At 40.8% G+C, this 20,998-nt stretch overlaps 1 protein-coding gene across 2 annotated transcripts in view; it reads left to right on the top strand.

Annotated features, from left to right (window-relative positions):
* Positions 1-20,998, top strand: part of fhl3a (four and a half LIM domains 3a) — a 51,000-nt gene that overhangs the window by 5,788 nt on the left and 24,214 nt on the right. The window lies entirely within an intron of this gene.

Here is a 20,998-nt window from a genome sequence, read left to right as displayed (position 1 = left end):
ATACAGACTAATTATATGTTATAAAAGAATGGGGCTTTGCCTTACCTCACTCGCCTTTCACCACTCTGTTATACCTGACTGTCAATTTATTACACTTTGAATAAATGATACCCACTCTACATTAATAATGTTTCCTTTCCACATTCTCACATTAAAACAGATGTTGTTTGTGTCTAAGAATCCAGTAAAATCACTGCTGCATCACCCCATTATGTCTTGTGCTTGAGGAGGCTGTGAGTCAGCTCTGCACCTTCGCCTTGAGGGAGGAGGGTAGGGCTGTGCTCCACAGAAGTGCATGGCATGGAGATAGTCACAAGGATGATGCAAAAAAGTGTGGCGGTTACCTCCTTCATGTGTCTAACTTGCCTCAGTTTGCCCATGGGAACACAATCCTGGATAAACCTGTCTGTGTTTCCTTAGATATCACGTACCTCTTCTGAGGGTGGAAAGATTCTTTGCCAAAAAGCATCTACCCAAAGTTGCCCAATACACTAGCACCTAGACGTGATCTTATTCGGTTCAAACAGAATACCACAGAGATTAAGTGCAGCAAAAGTTGTTTTTTTTTTTTTTTAAAAGACATCCAAGTATACATTTTTGCTCAACTTCTTCCATCAAGAAGAAAGATTGAGACAGCATTGAAAGACACACATACAGATTAAAGTCAGCAGACAAATTGCAGTGGCTTTTATACAACTGTTTTGGTGATGTGTTTTGAGTTCTTAAAAGTAATAGTTATGTTGTGCTGTGGCTGATAAATCATAGGATAACCTATGGTTAATGGAGGCACTTGAGGAGAACTGTCTTGGTTAGGGAGATTCTCCAACACACAAGGTAATAAGATGTTGTTTCACCCTGATAGATCTCTGCTGACAGAGATGATAAAGTAAAGAGCTGAGGCTTACTCTTCATGCTGCAACACCACAGGGCCATATCTATGATGAAGGAGGGATTTTCTTTGGGGTCATTTTGTTACTAAGGGTCCACTAACCTATTATTATCATCATGGCTTCTGTCAGAGCTGGAGCAGATGTAAATTGCTGTATGCTTTAATGGTTGTATGGCTCCAAAAAAAAAACAAAAAAAAAAAAAGGAAAAACTATAGACACTGACTGACACCCATGTATGAAGTGTTTCAACTTCAGGGAAACGTGCTTAGTACTTAATAATAATAATAATAATTAATGTGTAAAGCCATACCAACACATGCCCAAAACTCCTGAAATTTTTCAGAAATTTAGTCTGAACTGCATATGTGGACGTAAACAGACAAAGTTTGTACAAAAAAAGTTCAATCTGTTAACACAGGAGGAAATATTCAAGAAATTATTTCCTATGACTGGAAACATTATTGTTTTTGCAAGCATGTTATTTCCTTTCATCTATGCCAATATGTATAATTAATATAGATGCAGTGATTGTAAAAATTTAGGCCAATACCAATGTTGATAATAACAGTTTAGCTGATGCCAATGCCAGTGTTATTTTTCATCCCCTATGTTGTGCAAGACTCCCTCTGTACCAACATTTTCATTCATGTTCAGCCATAAAAATAAATCAATTTGTCTGACAGAAGACTTCATCTGCCTGATAAAAAAGTATCTTTTTAAAATCGAATTGATTGATGAATTAGTGCATCCCTAATGATAACACATTGCATTGATACGAAGGAGTAAACTGTCATCACAACATCTGGCTCTGTTGCTTGTTTGCCATATTTCAGTGGACACCTCTCTGAATTTTTGTGGTAGTTTGGGAGTACTGGGACTTACTAACCTATTCAGGCCCATAATCCCCTTTTGGGGTACAGGCCATGGACGAGAGCCCTCCAACGTGATCTACCATGAGCCTCCAGTTGGTTCCAGGTGAGGCCCATCATTTTGGTGTCAGCCTTGATGTCTTGTTGGTGTTTTCTGGCTCTTCCCTTGTGGATTCCAGGAAAGGGCCTGTCTAGGGGTGCTTGTTGCTCAGTATATGTCTGATCCTTCCCATCTTCTCCTCCCAGTTTCATTTTCTACTGGAACTTGGTCAGCCTTTAAAAAGAGATCAATGTTGCTGATTTTGTCCTCTTAAAAAAATACTAAAAATGTCAGGTACAGTAATGTGCGGAACTTTTAGGCATGTTTGGGCCAAAATTTGAGGCTGAAGGTGTAGATATGGTAAGTAAGCCACCTAAGGGCACCATTGGGCAGGAAAGGACGATTGACAAAGCCACAGTAGTGCTCTGGATGTCCTTGCATATTACCAGGTACATAGAAAAATAATCTGTTGAAAAAGATAACGAAATATACACCTTTAAAATAGAATAAGGGGTGGGTATGGCAATTAAGCATAGCCCAGGGTACTGCCTGGGGGGTTAGCCCGTGGTCCTGTTGTGGAGGTCCAAAAACTGCCGGCAGTCTCAGGGAGTATTACCAATTGTGAAAAGGCCCGTGCAAAAGAGACGAGGCTAAGCTAGACCTCGGTTATGTTGAGGTTGACTGGCTGCCACCCCCCTGCCTTTCCAGCCCAGGGTTGTGGCCCTGTGATAAATCCTTAGTGCCCTTCATGACAGAAACTTTTGCACTTGACTCTACTTTTGGTGACAATACAGTTGTAGCTGTGAAAGGAGCACAACGCCACCAGTAAAATAACAATCCACCTACATGGAGAGGTTTTATTTTTTGCAGATTTTAATTTTTGGGACATTTTACATCTTCATTGCTTGGACATCTTGTTAAAGACAGGAAATAATGGGAGGAGAACTCAGGGGAAAACCATGCAGAGAGGGCTTTACCGCTGCATATAGGGGTGTATGCTTTAAGCCAACCCAGCGCCCTAGGAAAGTTTTTATATTTATTGGAGTAGTACTACCACTGTCATTTCCATTGGATCCTCTTGCACACTGGCTTAATTGGGTAATAATTTGAGCCCATGTTGCATGCAGTCCTTAACCACGTAGTGATACACAGCAGGCCTCAAACAAGGCAACAATGCCTAAGGCTGAAAATGTCACCTTTCAAACCAATATAAACCCTGAGAGAGTGCACCATTTATGAGGTATTTCTCCACAACAACATGCTGGCAGGACCCTGTTCTCATAACAGATGTCTTGGAGGGATAATTCAGTCTTGGCGCTATGTACACGTGTTGTTTGTTCCACTATGCCACTCCTGTACCCGCACATTCACCCCCTGCCGCTGTGGGAGTTTTCTTTATATGGCTAGTAACTTCACATTGCAGCACAGTCAAATGAACTGGTGTTGATTGCTTCCCAAACACTTAATAGGATCACACATGTGTGAAAAATGAAGCCAGACTGTGACATCATGGCAGAGGGAGTACAATCATGAGAGCATGGGTGTATCTTGTAAGGTGTCTGTAGTCAGTATGCACATTTTTATTCAAACCCATGTAGATCTTCACCACATTGCACAATCAAAAGGATGTGAGTTGTTTGACTGCCGGAGAAGATGGTACTTGTTCAGATTAGCTGTGTGTTATCTTGTCACTGATTGACATAGTACTGTTTATTTGAGGAGCAGCTGCGAGCGAGAGCATTCCCCTCGCTAAAAGTAAACAGTGTAAAATTGCTTGTTCTGCATGATGAAGCTAGCAAGTGATCAAGAATGTGCCTCCCTACCCAAGAGGTCTTGCACCATCTCTGTCTCATCATTGTTCTGTCCTTGAGTGTTTTTTCTCTCTAGCATTTACAGGCAAAGACTTTATCTCACCCTCCAACTTTTCACTCCATGGTTCTGTTGGAGAGACAGTCGTGTCTACAGAGGAGGCAGGCTGAGACAAGCCAGGCTTACTCCGTACACCGAGGTGTGGATTCATGTCAGTCAAACAGAAATGAGAGTGCACTTGGCACAGCTCTGGCACTCTTTTGTACTAAACTCTAAACCTTTCAAAGTTGTATTAAATAGGAAGAGAAGGAAAGGATGTTTCTTGGCCTCCTTTCCTTCCTTGTGTTCTCTCACCTTCATTGACCGGCTCTCATACGGTGCCTTGGAGGAGCCATAAATGGCAGAGTGTCCTTGATGTGGCTATAAAAGGACCTCAACTCCTAGTAAAGAAGATGGGGATTTATAACAGAGCCATAGAGGGATTTCTTGCCTTTTCAGTTGAAGTTAGGAGAGAAGACAAGATGAAGAGAGGAGTGGCCAGAGTGCGCCATTATTGCCTGTGGGTGCATCTGTCAACGGGCTGTCACAGAATAGCGTAATCAGAAGACAAATGCAAGTTTACTCTGTGTAACACACAATGATCTCTGGAAGAAAAAGTGTGCAGGCACTATTTACCCTTATCACAACAAATGTACACAAGAGCGAGAACATGTTGTGACTCCCCGAGAAGCATCCGGCGTCGGCTAGTACACCTTATGCCATTAATGTTCGAGAGAGTGTTGCAGTGAGATCATTCCAGTGAAATACTGCTGTGTTTGACATTATGTTCACAACCAGCAGGTCATTTTGAGCACAGGATGTTTGTAAGATTCAGCTATAACTCAGTCCAGAGGGAGATCAGAGCACTTACTTTTAAACACAATTACCAAATGATTCACAGACTTCCACTAACAGAAGACTGTCTGTGGGGCTTTGACGGCTACTAAGTAGCTTTTGTTCATAGACTCTTAACAAGATTAATGATAGGGACTTTTGCAAGATCAATTTTTGATCCTGCTCCAACAGACCAGGATGTGAGCTTGGATGTCATCGTTGAGAAATACTTCCATTTCAAGTGTTACCTCATGAGTTTCCCTCATAGATGCTTTTTTGTTTAAGCATCTTTTAGTGGTGGATGGTAAATGAGTATTAATATACTCTCTCTGGAACTGTTTCTGGCACTAAACGGATTATTGCAACATCAAATGAGGGCCAGAAAACTATTGTGCCTCATCCTTCTATTATCATTACTAGAACATTTAATTTCAATCTTAGAACAGCTCTACTTTACTGCTAAATTTGTTAATCATAGTGTTCTCTATTTCTCGTATTGCTTTGTTCTGTTTTCTACCAGCCATACATATTTCTACTAATTTTTCACATGTTGTTACCATCATCAATAAAGTCAGAGCAACTTCCTACTAAATGGGAGACATGTTTATGGCCACCACTGCCATTAACTTGTCTTTCATTTGTTGTTTTGTTGTTTCTCTTGTCCCTCTCCTCCTCCTGCTTTTCTCCCACCCCCAACCCTCCCACCAGTCTTTTCCACTCCTAACGTGGCTTCAGCAGAGGGCTGAGTCTGGTTTGCTTGAAACCCTCTGGGGCCAATGTTGCTGTATTTAACAAGAAGAGACACAGGTTATAGATCGGGCGATATGGCCTTAAATGTATATCCTGATATATATTTTTGCTATATCCCGATACACAATATATATCACAATATTTTGAAATGGCCTCTCAGCAGCTGTGTTTAATTCAGCCCCAAATGACACTAGTTTGGTGATAAATATAGACTGTTCTATTGGATTTTTAATAAAATTGTTTGCAGAAAGGGTAAAAATCAATATAATGTCAAATCTAGCAGTTTTATTTTGAAAAGGACTTCACTTAATCTTTTACTAATAAATAAAAAAAAACATAAATCATGAAATACTCGGTATTTTACAGCGTATGGAAAGTCCTGAAATGTTTTCTGTGTTATGTTTATTATTGCTGATTATAAAAGGATTATTTTCCTATTTCCTCATTAGGGGTGAAGCAAACCTACACAAAACTAACCAATCCTGCATGCAGCTGATGGCCAAAACTCTGCAGTCTAGTCCACCATTCAGGCTCACAGCTGTGATTATATTAGTCCACTGTCTGTGCTGATGAACGCTGGAGCAGCTTCTGACAAGTTCATAACATGAGAGCATCTTTAGATCTTATTTAAGAAACTCTCCTGTGTGATCATGGGGGGAAAAGAACATTTTAACTCTTTGTTGTGGGTGTTTTGAACTGTTAGACTGCGATAGGGCTCCAGAGTTGTGGAGAGTAGATCACATTACATTTGTCAGCGGCTGGGCTACCTTCTCTCTGACATGTATGACTCTGGCAGGGAGTTTTCAGCAAAATGTTTGCACCCAGGCAAACCACATATTCTGGTTGGAGTCTCTTTATGAAATTTTTAAACCCTGGCTTTTCGACAACACTGGGCTCATGTCTTTAGCAACGTGTTGTGTTACTGCCGCTGTTATCTCGACGTCATCTTGCAAAGTATTTTAACAAGTGTGGCAAAAGCCGCAATACATCGAGTATACTTGATATAAGTTAAATACTTTTTCCCTCTGGAAGCCCTCCATTATGCTGTTCTAAGACACTCTCCATGCCTTTGTAGCCCTTACTGAGGTTCTTCTAGAAGAGGGGTCATCAACTGCATTTGTATAAAGGCCAGCTTTTTTTCAAAACAGGCATTTTGTGGGCCAAATTTTCAAAAGACATTTTTAGAAAGCTTTAATTAACATCTGTGTTTTTAATATTTGTATTTTATTTCGAATTTATGTAATATTTAGGCTCTAACAGTGAGATCAGTCCCTATCAGAGCATGTGAGCGGAGCGAGCGGGGAGCGCGAGGGGAAGGATTTTGGTCAGAGCACGGAGCGTTCTTTTCAAAAAAGCTGCACCGGCACCTTATCTTGCGCTCCATCCCGCTCCAATTTCGCTCCAGTACCACTCACACCGTCCATGTGAAGCATCCCGTGTTGGTTTCACTGCTCCTGCAGAGAGACAGCGACATCCAGCACGTCAGACCGGGCTTTCCACCGGAATAATCAGAGGGACTTGAGATGCCTGCACAGAGTTGATATACTAATATTAACACCATTGTCATTTTTTAAAAAACATCAGTATTTGCCAGTGTCTGAAACGGAGAAGATGGTAATGGTAATGCACTTCCGGGTTTTCGTTGAGTGAGCGGTGAGTGATTGGAGTGGAGCGGGTAGAAATTTGAGTGGAAGGTGGAGCAATAATTAGCGGAGCGGCGTGAATCCCCTCTGAGCAGACGAGCGGGCTCAAGGAACAGCTCTGTGAGCGAGGAACGGGAAATCTCAACGCTCCACTCCGCTCACCTGCTCTGGTCCCTATATCACAGCCAGCCACAAGGGGGTGATTGAGATATTTTAGCTGGATATTTCAATGACTGTCATGTTGAGTATCACTGGGTTTGATGCTTACACCCTGTGAAGGAATAAGTGAAAGTCCCAGGCAGGACAATTGCATTTCCAAAACCACTGAAACTTAAAGTTACCAAAGAAAACAATTAAGATTAAATTAATTATTTTTTAAATTAAATTCTTTCAATCTCAAATGTTTTGGAGTTGTTTTTATAGCACTAGGGAGTTAATTAGAAAAAAATACCCATAAAACTGCAACCAGTTTTTTTCCTCTGCACATTTTTATAGGTGATAATGTTCTGAGGGGCGGCTGAGAAGATTTGGGGGGCCTGATGTGGCCTGCCAGTTCACTGTTGTAGAGAGAATGGAACTTGGGTGAGTTTCTGGGGTTTTTAAAGATTAAATTTGCAGCTTTAACTTTGTAAGACTGGGATCTCATACTGTTACTGCATGATATACATTTTTAGGTTGTATCAGCATCTATATAGCATCTATATGCACTGAGATAAAGAACCTCACAGTTGTAAATGAGAGCTTCAGGCTATAAAATGTACTTCTTATGTCCATGGAAAAACCTTTCATCCCACCATTTAGGCTTTTATCTCATGGAACATCGCTGCAGGAACAACACGCCCTCAGCACTTAATAAAGTCTTTAGTCAGGTGTAGATTTCACTGCTTGAAGTTTAAGATAGTGTTGTGTATTTTGTCTTATCCCGGTCCTAAGGGTTCCTCAATACCTTTCAGTAGTAATTCCTAGAAATGAAGCTGTCCCTGTGATGTCGGAGAAATGATGTGACAGATACAGGCCCATTACAAGCAGCAGCTGATGGAGTGTATATGTCTCAGGCATCCAGCCAAACCACCTACAGGAATCATGCTTGACCACATTAGCAGCTGCATAGTGCAAATATAACACATCTCTGCCACCAATCTACATGTAGGCAATATATTTAACTGGGAATAAACTGTTACATGCTGACCCATCAAAAAGTGCTGGAAGGTTAAACAGGAGACACATTACTCAGGCTTCAGCTCTTGCTGTGTTTTTAGTTCAGCGCCAAATTAAACTCTTATATCAGCCTACAAAAGTCTCTGTTATCTTTGAGATCCACAATAATCAGACTTCTCCAGAACAGGAGCTGCCTGCTGGACAAGACAGCATTTCCTGCTAATGACTTTTTTGGTACACAAAATGTCATTTGCTCCCTCTTTTAAGCAAAATCATGAACAGGATGAGGGATTTTATGAAGTTAGTGAGCTAGAATTAGCTTTGGAATAGCTTGCAGTCCTCAAGGTTACCAGAAATGGTAAAAACTCAATTTTAATGTGTAGCTGCTTTATTCAAGGTGTTTACTGGTTTTAATCACTGGGTCAGTTGTTTTGGAAAAACCCTTTACAGATGATTCAGCCCTGGGTAAAAACATTGTGAACAATGAACACTGAAGAAATCCTCATTTCCAAAAAATATCAGAGCACTTGAAACAGGCGACAGGCATTCTTAGATTCAGCAGCAATGGAGAAATGCTGACTTCATGACCTATTTTTGAATGTTTACTCAGTCTTTTAGCTGTTTTTTTTTCTTTTTTAAGAGAAAACCTTTGTGGATCACACTAATGTGTCAAAACTATATCTATAATCTTTGGGCCTAACATCCTACCATGTTGTTGCCTCTACACTGCTGTGTCCTAGGATGCAGCTAGAAAACAACGGTCCAGATTCTCTACTGGCAAATTGCTAGTCAACTCTGGGTCCTATTAAATTGTAATTTGATTCATGGAAATTTAAGGGCAAATATTTTCCAGATGGACCAGATGAACTCAAAATTACCTATTATGTTTGTTATCTCATTAGGAAAAAGAACATTCCTTGTTAGTTGTCCATTTTCCATTCTTAAAATAAATTAAAACCAATCTAAAAAAAAAAGCAAGAAGCTCTTTAATACCAGGTTTTAGCTTGGTCAGAGATTGACCACAAGATAGATTGATGGTATGGGATGTTTTTCACATCCATATGGCAAACAGCCCATACGTGGTGTTTGGGAGAGGCAGAACCTTTTAAAAAAACTATCTTGGTGATAGGATGAACATTCTGTCTGTCACACTGATTACAGGCCAGTCACAGCAACAAAACGTAATGTTCAGTGTTTCCCAGTCATTGACAATACTTGGGTCCAAGTATCAAAAGACAGTCTGACAGCAGACCGTTCATCTCTGATGGCCACTCTAGCAGACGGTTCATTACAAACATTATAGACTAAAAAACATTTCATAAATAAAAATGAGAGAAAGGTCAGAGGTCTAATCTGGAATTAAATTATGAATCAGCCTGTTGTGGAAATTGTAAGACCAATAGTGGCTTACTAGCTTTGTTTGCTTTATCAAAAGCTAAAATACATTGGTACATAGCCTATGTAGCTGTTTGCTGAGCTTAGCTTTAGCTATGTTTTCTACATGGCTTACGCAGCTAACAGAGATACATAAGCTTCTTTTGATGTGTTTTAATGTTATCATGGGGCACAAGCTTTTTTAACCTTTACCTTGACCTTTACCGACAGAATTCGGTCGGTGCCTATAAAAGTACTGAATTCGGTACCCATCCCTAATTCTATGGGAACAAACTGATGTGATAGGCCTGCAACGCCTTTGGGAGTCAACACCAAAATGTGAGCTCGACTGCCATCTGTTATCTTTGTTCACTGTCAGGGGAGTCAGTTGGTGAATCAATCTCTTGCCAAAGTTGCTTAGGGGAAGAGGAAAAACATATTTTCCACAGAGAAAAGCTTCCAGTGCTCTTCTTTAAAGAAATGCCCAGTTCTGTTAAAACTGCAGCTACAAGTGCATCCAAGCTACTTTCTTCACTGGCTGCCATTGATGTGGTTCTCAGCTGGTCTAGCCTCAGGACCCACCACCACCTCCTGAACGAACAGTTGCAACCCAAATTTCTGAAATCAGAACAAAGAATATTGAAGTTTGTGCCTGATTCGAAACAAAATTTGACAGAACAGAGAGACAAAACAAGAACATTTAAAACTCTAAACTGGCATGCATGTATACATTGTATTTTATAAGGCTTTCCACAATAAGGTATAAATTTAGATTGTTTCTAGAGATTTATAGTAAAACAGATTTGATATTTAGAAAACAACCAAAATGTACTCTTAATCATGCAAAAACACAGTGAAATAAAATGTACAGATGTATGTCCTCTTAGGCATTTTGTATAGTTCTCTTCCAGGCACACCTTTGCAACCTATGGAAAACAGCTTTGCTACCCACTTTTGGGTCCTGAGGCACCAGATGAGACCCAGTTGTTTGTTGCTTAGCAGTTGCTTTAACTAAACCTCCCCTGTAGCTAGTACCTCATTCTCCTTAAATAATGCTGATCAGACTTGGAACAAGCGTTTCAGACCAGAACTGATGGATCTGCCTGACAGACATGGGATGTGGCCAGTTCATATGCTTTGGAAGGTTATAGATTTAACTACCCAACTGAAAGCCTAAAACTGTTCATTCTTGCAGAATTTCTTGCAAGTCTTGTGTATAGTTGCATCCTCTTTACTTTTCCAAAGGCCCACCATACGTTTGCAATTCTGCCAGAGCTTAAAGGGCATAAACTTAAGCTTCAAACAGACCCACATTCAGGGTTGGCAATGGAAATTAGATCAGTGGGTAAAATGGGGGCCAGACTGTGAGCAAAGCACAGCAGAAGGCCGATGACACAGGCACCATGACTTCACTGTGAAAGTATTCAACCCCCCTCTAAACCTCCCAATCCCTCATCCTATTGCACGCTTTCACAAGAATAGTGAGTGGAAACTTGTTTAAGGTTTAATGATTACTGAAGAAAAGAACAGGGGAAAAAGTGTCCTATAAAATGAAAGGTCTTGCATAGTGATGACTGTTGGTCACACCATTTGGTGCATGTGGTGATCTGTCAGGGGAGTAATACAGGGCCTCTGCAGCAGCAGCTTTTAGCATTCATCCACTTGACTCTGCTAGTCCAATAATCAAGGCAGAGCAATATATCCAGTTAATTTACACGACACGTGACATCCATTTACAGGTTTCATGATCGATGGTGAGTCTACCAAGCCTTGCAGGGAACAGTGTGGCTTTAGCTAGCTTCTTACTTTGTGTCTGTTTTATGTTTCTGCAAAGCCACGAAAACTCCTTTATAGGAAAGAGGAGCAGGGTAAACATGGAAAAAAAGGTCGGACAAGAGCCGGGCCAGTCTTGGTTAATAGATTGAAAGAGATAGACAGGTCTGCTTGGGAAGCAACATAATTCAAGCTCACTATCAGTGTTTACCAAAGCACCTGTTTTCACGTCCATTTAACAATTGCAGCTGCGACTTTGCATTTTATCACTGATAATGAAGTAGGCGGGGAAGATGAATGGTGTTTTGCATGGCTGCATGATAAAGAGATCCCAGCGTCTGACAGTGGGAGATAAGGACCTGACGGATTGCAGGTCTGTTCTGGCAAAGTCGAGAAACTAGGTATAGGATGTCCGAACTTGCAGCTTTTCTTGAGACTCATTGAACCTCAGATAAATCCAATAGAGATCCATTGTGTTCCAAAGGGAGTATTGCTTTTTGATGCTTATCAGCTGAAGCTGAGTGCATGATTACATCTACCACTTCTTCTATGACTGATTTGTACATGACCTGCTAGGTCGCCACACAATCCAGATTCTTGCACCGCTGGTGGCTGCCAAAGCTCAGTGAAAACACAGAATAGTTATAGACAAAGATGCAAGGTCTGAAGGACAGCAAAGAGGAAAAAAGAAAAGGGTAGAGGGTGGAGGCAGTCCTGGGATGCATGGCAGCATGATTTATGGACACCTTTGAAGTGAGCTCATTCCAGCCACACGGCCTGCCTGCTGCATTTCAGAGCAGGGACATTCTCCTGGCAGTGCGGCGAGGGGGATAAATGACCCTCAGGTCACTAACCTCCACTGGTGCACCGCTCGCATATGCACTTCCTGATTATGTGGCACTTCATCAGTGTGTGTTTGGGTTTCCAACAAGCAAAGAGTCAGCTGCAGGGGCATCCAATGGACACGTGGCTCACTCCTCAGGAACCTACTTGGAGGTCAAAGCAAACAGTGAGAGCGACAAAGAGGAGGAGGAGGTGGTCCTTGTCAGGAATCATAAAAGTGGGTCAAGAGGGACACGCTCTTTCTGCTAGTTTTCTCTTTCTGCTGCAGTGTGCAGAATTATCGGGGGGGAATTTATAGTATCTCCAGTACAGTCTGAATGGAAAATCATCCCTTGCAGTTTAAAACCTCTCCAGAAGTCTCACCAATGATGACATCATTGTTTGAATAAGTGGAGCTTCCATCTTCTAAAAACTGCAACTCTGCAGTAGTCGCTCCTAGAATGTCAGTAAAAATACATCTATGGCAATTCGACATGAAACTGTATAATCTTATCAGAAAAGCTGAGAACTGTGGAAACTGAGTTTGCATGCCGCACTCTTCCTGCACCATTCCCCCATTGTCCCTCAGTGCCGCTGGTGTTTATTTATTTGTACAATCTTCAAAACATGTCTTTGCTATAGCTGTGACTATGCAAGCACAATCCACGTGTCTGCAGGTGTGTCTGTGAGCTCTCCTTCATGCAGCACTCAGGCCTGTCAGTGTGTTTAGACATATAAAGTCTGTTTCTCATTGTGACTGCGTGTTTGCAGAAGTGTGTGACCGTCATTCTGAGAAGTCCCAGAAATGGTCTCTGTTTGGGGTAACAGGAAGAACCACAGTGTGTGTGCATGTGTATGTGTATATGCTCCTTATTGTTATCAAACCCACAGTGGTGAAAGCCTGATAGGAAGTGAACCCACATTTGGTTCTCACAGCATTTACCACAGCAAAGGAAAAAGACATTATGTTTTTATGGAGGAAAATGGTGCACAGGGATGTTTCAGAGGTCAACCCCCATTATCACATCTATTTAAGGCCCCTGGTTTTACGCTTTGGGACTTTACTATGTGGTGATGTTAAAAAACACATATAATCGTATGCATTTAACTGCATGCGCTGGTGAAATTTTGGATTTATTTTAAGCAACTATGACCAGATTGTTTACAAGAGCATTAGAGACAGGGCTGGGTAAGATGTGGAGATTTTAATTTACATAGATACTCTTTCAAATGAGATACAGTGTTAGACAGTGTCTTTTATGCTGAGTTTGATAGATATAAAAATTTAAGCCAATCCTGCCAGCACAGTTATATGCTCCTTGATCAGAAGACGATCTATTTGAAATGTTTATTCAAAATGGGTAATTACTATTTATTGATTTATTTAAGACTCATTTACACGAGTAAAAATCAAATTATTTTAAGACCTGTTTGAAATCACAGCAACAAATCAATCAAGAGAGGCCTAATAATAATTCATTTTACTAGTTTGGAAATCTGAAATGTCTTTGGCGAGTAGACTCCATTGTAATGTCTTCGTGTCTTCATGTGCTCAAAGGCAAAGTGAGGCTGACAGCAGGGTAGGATACACCTTATGGAGTCTAGGCACTAGGTGATGGTGATAGAACGATGTAGGGTGAATCAGGAGCTTGACTTAGACACTGATGAGATGGTTTGGAGGTGGGAATGAAGGGAGTGGACTTCTAAGGAGCTGAGTACAGATGAGATGTGATGGAGATAGCTGGGGGGGGGGGGGGGGGGGGGTAGCAGCAGTCACACTGAAATGACTGATTTTGGAAGATGGGAGAATGGATTTTTAAAATATGACAGCAGCAGGATGATTGGATTGAAAGAGGCTGTAGTAGAATGATACTAGTTTAGAACTTAAGTAGGCGCCCATACCAGCAGATTACCGTAGCAAAAAAAAAAAAAACATGTGACACATGAATGAATGATAATTAATGAATGAGGTGAAATGAAACAGTCTTCTTGCTTGAACTCAAGCTAAACATCATTGTAAGTCCAAAACACCTAATGTGCGATTTATTGTTGTAGTGCTGGGTCACACAACACAACTTCAGCCAGATTTTGGCCTATTGTGGCATCGCAGCACATCATCAAATGTTGGCCCCAGTAAAAACGTTGGAAATGACTTGTGTTCTTGTAGTGTGACTTAATTAACAATGCACCCAGGACACCCCACAACCGTAGTTTTACAAGACTGGCATGTGAGAACTTTCTTGCATTTGACATCAACAGCATGTATCCTGATGTTCACCAACAGGATAGAATTTGCTTTTAATCTTTGTATCATTATTTGCCAGAGTGACACCATACAATTCTCCACACTCAATCTTCTCAACTTCTCAATCTAGCATAGCTAGACTAACTGGTCTACTTGTCTTCACAAGTTTTAAGATTCACACCTGAAGTTCAATCTGAAGGATAGTCGATCCACACTGACCTCTTTTTGACTTGTGAGTCTACTAGTTGTCTCTTCTTTGTTATTTTATTGTTTTCATAGCACAGGACTGATTGACAATGCCTGACCTCCCTAACAACCAATAAACTTGTGCAAAGACGTAAAACAGGCATGGCGAAAGAGTACGGTAATTGGCCAAGGTCACACTTCTAGTGTTGCCAGTCTAGCAGTCAATAGTGCTGCATGATTTGGTAACAATGTGATTATACTGGCCAAAATTGTGATTAGAAATTACAATCCAATACAGTAAAAAATGGTATCATGTGTCTACCTGCTTTTTTATCAAGGAAACTACAGAAAATAAGGATAGCTTTGAGGTGTGTATTTCTTGACTCACAACATACAAATATTAAGCAGTGTAAAAAATACAAGACCTGAAGATTTATAGTGCTGCTGTCAAAATAACTTCAAATTTCCCCCAAAAATAAGTTTTTCCTTTTTAAAAACAAAGGTACTGCCACAAAGTGCACAAATGGCACTATTCTAAACTCAAAAGCCTTTTTGCAGGCAACTTTGTAAACTGTGTAAGTACTACTCAGTACAAAAATAATTGCAGCATTTATTGGATTATCTGAATTAGACAGCCTGACATCAAAATTGCAGCTTCAATTAGACTGAATGGACATCTTTAGCAGTCAAGACAAGATAGGATTTTGTTGGATAACCTGACATGCTGCCTTTGCAAAAGAAAAAAAAATCTGTTGTCTGATCTGGTCTTAAAGGCGCCATGTGTAAAATTGGGGAATATTAGCAACATCTAACAATCGGTTTCTAGATTGCGATGCTTACTTTTGGTGGTAATCGTGGCAACCTGTGGAATTTTTAAAAATGGGTTTCTGTTATTTGCTCCTCTCTGTGCATGCATGTTTCTACAGTACCATAGAAGGGAGCAAATAACAGAAACATGCAAGACGCAAAGATCCAAGATTGCGGAGTCCATGTAGGGAACCTTTTCTATGTATGAATGAAAGGCTTATTCTAAGTTAAATTATAACACCACCACATATTCAAGTGATTAAAACCAATTAAGATAGACCTTTTTATACATATTATGTTTCATTTTTAACAACTGTTGTCACTGCCTAATTGTACAAATACATTGGCAACGTAAGTTAAAATGAGGGAGTTCCCACACATCTCACCAGCTCCATCAACTTTTCCATAATGTCGACAATGTATTTGGACAATTTAAAGTGTTCTCTCTCTTTTTGTCTTAGATGCAGCTGAATGTCATTAACTCTCTGGACTTTTTGATACCACCAATAAGTGAAAAATGACGATTTGATCATTTTGAAACACATTGTATTTAATAGTTAAAAAAAAGGCACTGTCAATGTAAGGAAATGTTTCTAATGTTTGTTACGGTTCAGACAGTGTCTGGAAGTTTGTCTGCAATTTTCAGTGAAAAACAAAAAATTACCCGATATTGCATGCCTAGAACTGCTGTTTTTGTTGCTATTGTTTCATTCAGGGCCTGTGATTGGATGTACTCCATCTCTCACTCATGACAGCTGGGATTGGCTCCAGCCCCTTTCATGACCCAGAACAGTACAACTAGTATAACTAGTATGGACGATGGATGGTATCAAATAGGTTTCAATATCACATGATTTTATTCCCTTACTAGAATCATATGAGAGTCGATGATTCCAGTTTTGTGAGAACCATCTGTTACAGTGCATCATCATTCAGCCAGAATATATCAAGATATGATTTTTGGTCTGTATTTCCCAACCCTAGCGGCTCAGATAAGCATGAAGGTTAAAATCTCCTTGAGTGATCTAAGTTTAGGATGTAGTAATATGGCATACTTTTTATGGCATAACACTCGGTATGTGGCCGATCCCATATGGCCGCAGCAGCGTTGGTTGCACCCTCAGTCAGCGATGCACGGGACGAAAGAGAGCCACACATTACCGCCAAGAGGTTTATGGTCCAGGGAAATGAGGGCAGTGTTTACATGTTGTCAGGGGAGACGTGCCTGAGAAGGGAAAAAATGGTTCCACATACTGGAAATGACTTCTTCAATCTTCATCCCAGTCGTCTCACATTTGGCAGCACCCCTTTCAATTTTCTAAGCCGACGTAATGCTTATTTTTTTTCTTCATATGAACCCATCATCTCAGGGTCACAGAGTCAGACGGGAAGGGAGAGGTGAATATTTTGGTCCGTTGCAGTTGTGGGAGATAATTTGTGCAGCTGTTGCCAAGAATGTAGATTGCTCTTGCTGCGTATAATGTGTAATACCCATGAAAGCCCTCTGCACTCAGTGATTGGAAACATCCACCTGCTTAGAACAGCTCTACTGAATATTCATGTGTGGGGATGTTGGGATGTGTGCTTAAAAAATACTCTTTTTGTCTGGGCATTAACCTCAGGGTCAGGTGCCATCACTGCACCCACGAGCCGCAAGTCTGAATGAGTTATAAATAATTGCAAGCAGTTGTGGGTGTGTGCTGCACAGTTGTGTGTGTGGCATGCTTACATTGCTGAATGTGCGGCCGGTGAAACCTTAACCCTGCTCCTTTATGTCCTGGCTAGTTGGGCTGACTCAGCAGCATTATGAGACCACCTGGGAATGGCCAGTATGAGGGAGCCATTTTGTGCTTTTTGGTTCACGGTTAGCCTTGGTGTCTGGCCCCTGCTGGCTGCTAAAAGCCTTGAAGCAAGTGTGTAAAAAAACAGCAGTGGTCTGCTTAAATCAAGGCCATAAAACTGTACGACACATCCACCAAAGTTAAACAATAAAGACACGTAGACACAGCACAAAGACAAGAAATATGACTGATTGTATCCTATCAGAATGATGGACAACAAAGTCAAAGCATTCTTAATATCCCAATGGTCGGATTTCATGCTCTGAACTCCTTCGAAAGATCCCTAAGGTGCATGCTTTGAATCCATATTGGGAGCTGTGTAAATCAAAGGAGGCGTCTAAATCTCTTGGCTCCAGCGGTTCAAAAAAGTTTGTTTTATTTATAAAAGTAGTCCAGAGGTAATTTTTCCATTGTGGTGACTTGTAAGACATTTGCTTTGTCTGCCTGATTTGCAGCAAAAGCACAAAGAAACAGGCAAAAGTTGATGTGTCTGTTATGCCACTGCAGATATTGCATCAGAAGGGCTCTTTCTGTTCCCCCTCTGGAGGTTAGTCTCGTGAAAATAACATCCTCTCCATGGGCCCAGAAAGTGAATCAGCCAGCTTTCAAGAGAAAATACCCTGACTACGCTATGCATACTTTTCATTCTGTTCTGATTGGCCAGGCTGTGTGTAGTATAAATTTATCTAAAAAGAACATGTGGCTTAAAAATAGTAAAAAAACAAAAAAGAGCATTATCAAAGTGGAGAGTTTAAATAGTCATCTAGAAATTGAGGCAAAGTATACATTCATAAATGATGCAATTTATCTCATTATTCTGTACATTTTCCCAGGCCTGTGTGGGAAGGTATTGACGATCCCCATTTGATCGACATCTCTCTGGCTCCTTACAGACCCAGCAGTGGCATGTGTGGGTTAGCCCTTAAGTACATTTACGTCATCTTAATCCTTTTTCACACATGCACTCCTCAAGATTTCTGGAAAATTGAATGGCAGACTTCCTCTGAATTCTCGCTCACATATGTAACTCACAGCTGGAGACTTTCCCTGTTGGATGGGGGCCATGTTCTCAGGAGGCAGGAGGACATGATGTAAAACAGACAACATGGGAATGGTGGATAAAAGGAGAGAGTCTATGGTTCAGTTTCATTTTCAACTTTTAGCCCAACTCCTTGGTTTTTGAGTGTCTCTTTGCCCCTGAAATAAGAATCCCAAGGGGCAGTGGTGAAACTTTCCCCAATGCTGCTTGAAGTTATTAGAAGTCACTGATGGTGTTAAAAAGACGTGACATTACCTGACATTTCTACTACAACAATTTCAAAATGCTTGTTAAAATAAAATGACTGATGCTTTAAATCAAACTATTTTCAAATCTGGTAACAAGGACGCTACATACATCTGTACACTTCTTTTGCTGCGTAAGCAGTCACCTTGCTGATAGTTTGCAAAGCATTCTGGGAGATTTCCCATTACACTCAGTTGTACCTCTGGAAAATCTCTGTTTGAATGAATATGTATCTATAGCATTTCACCCTACCCCTTCATTCCAACAAGAATCAAGACAAACCTACACCTGGACATGAATTTGCCAAATGTAAGGGCAGCACTAAATGGTAGGGTTAGAGGCGTATTTGGGCTGAGCCCAAGTTGTAAATGACATATATAGTGGGGCACTGCAAAGCTAGAGAATTAAGGATATCAATGAAAACTGACATAATACCTATGGACTTAAGGACTTTTTTGTCCAATTACAGGGCAGCAAAAATAGACCTTTGTCAATTTTTGTCAACTGAAAGTGCAGTAAAGAGGACATAATGTCTATTTTTCACTTAGAGGACACCAAAGAGGGCACTTTGTCAAATTGTGTCTACTTAGAGGACACCAAAGAGGGCACTTTGTCAAACTGTGTCTACTTAGAGGACACCAAAGAGAAAACCTTGTCAAATTGTTTCTACTTAGAGGACACCAAAGAGGGCACTTTGTCAAATTGTGTCCACTTAGAGGACACCAAAGAGAAAACTTTGTCAAATTGTGTCTACTAAGAGGACACCAAAGAGGGCATTTTGTCAAATTGTGTCCTCTTAGAGGACACCAAAGAGGGCACTTTGTCAAATTGTGTCCACCTAGAGGACACCAAAGAGGGCACTTTGTCAAATTGTGTCCTCTTAGAGGACACCAAAGAGGGCACTTTGTCAAATTGTGTCTACTAAGAGGACACCAAAGAGGGCACTTTGTCAAATTGTGTCCTCTTAGAGGACACCAAAAAGGGCACTTTGTCAAATTTTGTTCTCTTAGAGGCAGCCCTGCAATTGACTGGCGACCAGTCCAGGGTGTACCCTGCCTCCCTCCCAATGACAGCTGGGATAGGCTCCAGCCCCCTGCGACCCCCAAAGGAATAAGGGGTATAGAAAATGGATGGATGGACGGATGTTCTCTTAGAGGACACCAAAAAAGGCATTTTGTCAAATTGTTCTCTCTTATAGGGCACTAAAGTAGAAACTTTGTCAAATTTTGTTCACTTAAAGTGCTCCAAAGAAGACATTTTGAACAATATATTACACTCAGAGGGCATCAAAGAGGACATTTTATCTAATATTGTCTTCTTGCATAGAACACTAGAGGGCACTTTGTAATCGTTTTAGATCATAAAAGCATTCAAAGAGCACTTTTGCTATAATTTTTTCAAATTTCAGGGAGTTCGCCCCTTCTGCAAAGACCTGCAGGCCTCACTTGACAGAGTTAAGGTCAGTGTTCATAATTCAACAGTAAGAAAGGGACGAGGCAAAAATGGCATCAATGGGAGAGCTCCATGGCCAAAACCACTGCTGACCACAGAGAATAACACACCCATAGACAGTGTTTTAGAAGAGTAGGACCTTCCCAAAAATCTCTGGACAATCACTCTGTCAGTTAAATTTATCACAGTCTGATAAGAGCAACTAAACATATTAAGTATTTGACCTGCACCCCAGGGAGTAAACAACACTGCCCAAGCCTGGCAAGCAGCTGTTGTCATGTCAATACACAATTCTTCACTATCTGAGGAGCAAGATGGTAAATCCAACTCTCGCCAAAGCAAGTCAGGGAAAGAGGAAAAACAGCTTTTCTTATAAGAGCCTTCAGTGCAGTTTTTTGCTCATCTTCAATAAAGAAATGTTCAGTTTTGATGAAAATGCCACTATAGATGCATCCGTACTAATCTGTTTAATCTGGCCAATCATCGGCTTTGGAAGACGATGTTAAAATACCATTTTTCTGAATTAGATAAGGAAGTAGAAACTCTGATATCTGATGATATTTCATTTCAGTTGGTTACTTCATGTTTAGTTTAAAAATGCTTATTATTTTAGTTTAGTTAGCAGGTAGAATGCACATGAAACACATTATAATACCCCTATGTAATGCTAAATTACAGCTCTTTTGCATCGACTGGTTCCTTATAATTTCAGAACATCTTTTACTGTGGCTCAGAAAACAGCAACTTTGATAGATGCTCAGTACCTACATCCCTGGGGAATCTACCCACAATGCTTGGTGTTATTTTATTCCTAAAATTCTGTAGTACATACATCCCCCCCCCCCCAAACCTAGTATCATAAAAGTCAGAAATTGGAGAGACAGTGTGTCAACAAGGATAAAAACTTGTTGTGATGCTAACGGTTCTGAGAAAGCATAAGACCCTAAATGAACCAGCACACGGGCTAATGTGGATTTGTGATTCCTGTGGATTTAAAAGACACACAGATCCACAGTCCTCACCAAAACAAAACAGGTGCCTGCATTGAGATGGGTCTCCGGCACACAGAGAACAGCCTCAGGTTTCAAAGGGATGCCCTATCGCTTGGATCACAGGGTAGAGGATGGTGGGGAGGATGTGATTATATCAGGACAGTGACTGAGATAACCATTTTTGGGCAC

Source organism: Cheilinus undulatus, linkage group 8 (assembly GCF_018320785.1).
Source record: "Cheilinus undulatus linkage group 8, ASM1832078v1, whole genome shotgun sequence".
NCBI classification, from domain to species: domain Eukaryota; kingdom Metazoa; phylum Chordata; class Actinopteri; order Labriformes; family Labridae; genus Cheilinus; species Cheilinus undulatus.
Note: the sequence above shows the minus strand (reverse complement) of the source record. Positions and strands in the feature narration are given on the sequence as shown.